Below are 5,775 nucleotides of genomic sequence, written 5' to 3'. Positions count from 1 at the left end.
CCTCAGACACAGCTGTGCTACGAGGCAAACAAATCTACTGTCGTGAAACAGCAAGGATCTGCTCAAAGCCGCCTAGCTGAAAAAAAATAAAAAATAAAAAGTAGGAGGCCGGTAGTATTAATAGAGGAATTAATAATTCATTGCATGTTTGAATTAGTAACCTGATCTATTCCTTGATCCCTTCACTTGGTTTTAATGATCTGGATCAAATGTCCCTAGGATTTACACTATACCAGATACCTTGTCAATACGCTATATTTAGAAGAGATATTAATGTTTCGGCTATGGTATATAACTGCAGTAAGTCTGTGCTGACAACGTGCCCTTCTGGGGCTATGAAAATAATTTAGACAATGCAAGACAGTGAACCAAAATGGGAATTTCAGCCTTAACACAGAAAAGTACCTTAGGAATTAACTTGATTTATACCGCGGCACAGGCACTCGCTGCACAAAGCCAACTGTTGATAAAAGCAAGAGAAACAGAGAACAGATTTGAGTCCATATTTTTAAACAAAAAACACATTTCACTGCTGTTCCCAGCAATGTCATGCGATGCGCATATCAAAGACCCAGGGATCTTCAGATGCAAAGGTGCTTGCTCAGTTATCTGCCCAAAAGCTTGCACTGGTTAGTTAGTAGTAACTGCAATTCAAAATGGCCAGTGAAATAAGCAGAAGGATTTTGTGCTGCACAGCAGGGCCTGGAAGGGGGAGCATGTTTAACCATCATTTAGCTGGTGAAAAACAGATGAGAAAGGGCAGCCCGTTTTCTGGGCTAAGTCTTGTATCTTGGCTTGAGTGGCAAAAAGCAGCAGCCTGAAAACCTGGCAGGATTCTGGCAAAGCTTGATGGTTCGTTACTACCTGTGAATGTGGTTGGACATAGCCTGATGTTGAAAAAGGAAACTTGTATATATTCAAGGGGCAACAAAGCAGGTTTGCTTAGCTGAGAATGTCCTGAAAGATTTGCCTCCAAAAGATTATACAAAAGTTATTTTAAATTGACTTCCTTCCCCCTAGTGTCCCAACTCGACTTCCCATTTTAATATATTGCTTTTTTAAAAAGAGGAACTAACAAGATGCATCTGCTATGATCAGACCCTGTGTCCTCTTTGTTTTATACCTTACCCTTTCTTTATGGTCATCTCTTGCTGTGTTTTCTCTCTTAGATTGTAAGCTCCTAGGGGCAGGAACATGCCCCTGTTTATTGTCTGAAAAACACCATGTTCATCTCTGGTTATTATTAATAATTATTTGTATTACAGTAGCATGCAAAGGCCCCAGCTGAGAGTAGATCCCCATTTTGCTAGCCCCTGTACATACATATTGAAAGATTCAGCCCCTGCCCTACAATCTGAATAGACTAGACAGGCAACAGGTGGAAGAAAGGAAATATTATCTACATTTCACAAATGGAGAACAGAGGCACAGAGAGATGAAGTGACTTACCCTAGGTCACACAAGAATTCTGTAGCAGAGCAGTTCTGGACTCAGCTCTTCTGAGCCCCTTTTTCTTTATGTGGCACAGTCTAAACAATAAATAGTTATGTGTGAGAGGACCGGGATTGGTTCACCGGCATGTCTGACTTGCCTTTCATCTCCCGCTGTGCACAGATAGGTTGCTACCACTCCAGGTTTGTTGTTGTAACTCCTCTGTTGATTTTTTTTCTAGCCCAACCTCCATGAATGCTGAGAACTATTTCACAGCATTCACTTACAAGAATGCATTAGCATTTCAACTGAGGGAAGCAGGGGTTATTTGGTGCTGTTTTAAGTACACACTAATGCCCGAGTTAGCCCTGGACTCCCTAAGCAGGGGAGTCTGCCCTCGTTAAATGTGGTGAGATGAAGCATTGCTTCTAGCGTGGTATGATCAGGCAAAACACCACGTCCTCAGCAGATGATGGCGTCATGTCCTTATCATGTATCCGTGCTGAGCTGGTGAAAGGTGCTGAGCTGGCAGTCTTGGAAACCAGGGTCCTCTCTTCACTGATGAGGTACAGCTGCAGCAGCCACGGTGAAGATTCCTCCATGTCGTCAGCCAATATGCTTTAACCCTGATGGGGCGGGATCACTTCTGGGGATGAGAATAATTAAGCCTCAGGCCCATTCTGCCTTGGGAAGGATAAAGAGGAAGATATTAAGTACGAGGATGGTTTTTCTGATGTGGTCACTCAGCCCCTAAGAACAGGACTGGGACCCATCAAGTCATTTCACACAGGCATTCCAGCAGTTGTCAAATAATGCCAGTCTGGGATAGAATTCAATCCAAGATTTTAAAGGCTGTATTCCATCACCAACTCGCATCCCCTGCATTTATTCAGACAATAGCCCAGCCATGTTCTTTGTTAATTTAATTTTATCTCTAGTCTCATGATACCTGGTACTTTCCTGAAATCATCAGCTCCTGGAGTAAAATGCTTACATGCGAACCCCAGCTTTTAATTTTAAAAAAAAACCCAGTACGTTTCTAGCTTTCATGGCTGCAGAGAAAAGCTTGAAAAATGTGACCTGACTGTAAAGTTAAGGTTCAGACAGCAGAAGCTCAAGAAGAAGAACCCAACAATAATTTTTCTCTCATGCTTTTTGAGCCAATCTCCTGATTTTTGAAGGCCTGGGGTTGGTCATATTGAAGTCATCATGCTCATTGCCTCAACAATGTTGTGTATTGACAGGATTATTCCTGCAAGTAACATATTTTGGGTTGGTCATTCGACCAGGAATGGTGACTATGATGGAGGTATTCAATGGTTACCAATCAGGGTAGATGGGCAAAATGCTAGATCTCCCATCGGACATTGATGCAAAGCCTTCTAATGTTAAATCCAAAGAGGTTCACAAATGTTTTATGCCAGATCCAGGTCACATGGGCTCACAGGCCCTGAAGTTTGAAATCTTTGTGGGTGCACACAGGGAAGGGTTAGGGTCAATGCCTTTGTGCTCTGCCTGCCTGAATCTACTTATAAAGCATCAGCTTCTGTGCACACTAAGTGTGAGCTCATCGGGGGACTAGAAGTGGGGCTAGTGGCACTGCTGGAGAATACCATTTGGCCTTTCCAGGCTCAAAGGTGGGAGAGAGCAAGTGGGCACCGTGGTGGGGTGTTTACCCCACACTGGCATACAAGAGGTTACTAAAACCCTAGGGAGGCTGCACGGGAAACAGCCAATAGGAGAGAGACAGCGAGGAGTAGTCAATCAGGGCTCAGGAGTCTCACAGAAAAGGAGCTGCAGGCAGAGCAGAGGTTGGTTGCTGCTGGGAGCACAAGGGGTGAGAACTGTGTCCCTAGAAGGCTGAAAGAAAGCTAGCAGCATGGACAGGTCAGTTGCTGGCAGGGACCAGGGGAACAAGGGAGAGCTCCTGGCTGACTCCAGGGACTGAGCAGCTGAGGGCCCTGAGGTAAGGGGGAAGGAGGAGCTGGGGCCATGGGGAAATGGTCTAGGGAATCGTAACAGCAGTGAGAGGAGTGAGAGGAGCAGCAGGAGGCTGCTCTACACAGGGACCCTGGGCTGGGACCTGTAGTAGTAGGCAGGCCCGGGTCCCTCCAACTCACCACTGGGGAAGTGGCAGGATTTGGACTGCAATACTAACCGCCAGAAGCGGGAAACATGGATGGTGACACGGCCGGGGGTTGAGCTACGAAGAGGACACTGCAGTTCCTAGGGCCATGGGAAGGGCTGCCTGCAGACAGAGCAACAGAGTGCAAACCACGGATGGGAGGGCATTGGCGTAGAGCTAATCCCCAGGAGGAGGCACCAGACTCGTGGTGAGTGATGCGCCCCCTGACAGGCACAGTCTAAACGCACTGGCCAAGCACAGCCACAAAGTGTGCTCGTGGACAGCCAGCTAGCACCAAAAACTTCCCAGTCAGAGGTTCACAGACATGAACAGAACTAGTCTGGGCTGCTGCTGGTTCAGTCACCGCCGTCCTCACTCAACATCAGTGGGAATCTCTAGAGTAAACTAGCAATGACACTGCTGGCATCTGTACACTGATTTTCCTCCTACACTAGGATTACCATCCCCAGTGCCCCGAGGACATCCCGAGACACTATGGAACCATTGGTCAGGAGGCACCTTGGAAGCACAGGGACACCACAAAGATGGTCCTGGCTTCCAATAAAGCTCAGGAGAGCTGTGCATTTTCAGTGCTGAACCCCTCTCCTGGTAGACTGGCGGGTGGGGCAACCCACTGCTTCCAAAGAAGAATTGGTCCAAAACAACATTTGTCCAAAGATACTGAGGGTACGTCAACACTGCCATAAAAAACCTCTGGGTACCGAGTCTCAGAGTCAACTGACCTGGGCTCAGGGTGCTATAAAGTAGCAGTGTAAACATTCAGGCTTGGGCTGCAGCCTACATTCTGAGACCCCAGGAGGGTCTCAGACCCCAGGGTCCACCCCGAGCCCGAATATCTATGCTGCAATGTTATAGCCCCGCAACTCAAGCCCTGCAAGCCTGAGTTAGCTGACCTTGGCCAGTTGTGCTCTTTTATTACAGTACAGACATACCCTGAATTTCCTGTCTCCTCTTATTATTGTGTTGTATTACAATAGGTCCCAGAGGCCCCACCAAATATCAGGGCCCCATTGTGCTCGGCACCATACATACGCATAGCAAGAAACTGCCCCTGCCCCAAAGAGCTTACAATAGACAAGTCACAGAGTTGCATGGGAAACTGAGGCACAGAGGGGTGAAGTGACTTGCCCAAGATCACACAGCAGGTCAGTGGCAAAGCTGGGAATAGAAACCACATTGCTTGCCTCCTCTCATTCCTTATCCTCTTGACCATACTATTTCCCATGGAAATAACCCCTACAGGAAACAATTTAGTCCTAGGACATTGCCATATTGTTATAATTTTATGACCTCAATGTAGGCAACATTCCTGAACTGCTTTACTTAATATCACCCCCTCAGATTACTATGGATGTTAGTTTCACCAGCCACATGCTCCGAAGCCATGAAGAGTTTATGCTTACAAACGGAGAGCCATGCCAAAGAACCACCAATTTTGTCAATAAAGGGCCGGATTTCTAATGGTTAATAGAGTAACATCTCACCAGCTGACTGAGGGAGAACAAAGCAAATACTATATAAATAATGCTTCTTTCTTCTGCTCTCTCTCCAGAAAAAGAAATGCAAATCTTGTTTGCCTTAATGTTTATGGAGGGTGGAGGCCTGGATAGAGTCAACACAGTAGCCAGAATAAGTAGCAGGAGGAATGTCAGCCATCCATTTTGTACACACTGGAGGGCAGGCAGTCATGTTAAGTAGAAGTGGCTTCATTTTATTTTAACTTAATCTTGTCAGTGTTTAACGTGGCTGTCACAAGGAGAGCAAAGCACCTTGAACAGAGGCTACACCAAGGCCATCTGCAGGTAGGACAAAAACAATTCTTCTTCCTATCTGTCAGTGAGTAGAGTGTCACCATCCCTGGAGCCCATGAAATACAATGGGTGGTGGCTGTAGTGTGGCCCTACTGTGTAGACATTAAGCCTGTTACCTTCTGAGTGCACATTTTTACATATTTACCTTTCTTAATACAAAATGCATTCCAGATTTGCAAAGGGAAAATCTTTTTGGTACACTGAGGGCCCGACTCTGCTCACTCAGATTTACACCTGTGTAACTCAGCCGATCTGATGGGAGTTACTCCGAATTTACAGTCCTGAAAGTGAACCCAGAACTGGATCCTGTCTCTCCTGGCCAATACTATTGGCATTCTCAACATGAGAAAATACATGTGAGCAGCTCTAAGACAGGCAGTGAAAGAA

Source organism: Lepidochelys kempii, chromosome 8 (genome assembly GCF_965140265.1).
Source record: "Lepidochelys kempii isolate rLepKem1 chromosome 8, rLepKem1.hap2, whole genome shotgun sequence".
NCBI classification, from domain to species: domain Eukaryota; kingdom Metazoa; phylum Chordata; order Testudines; family Cheloniidae; genus Lepidochelys; species Lepidochelys kempii.
Note: the sequence above shows the minus strand (reverse complement) of the source record.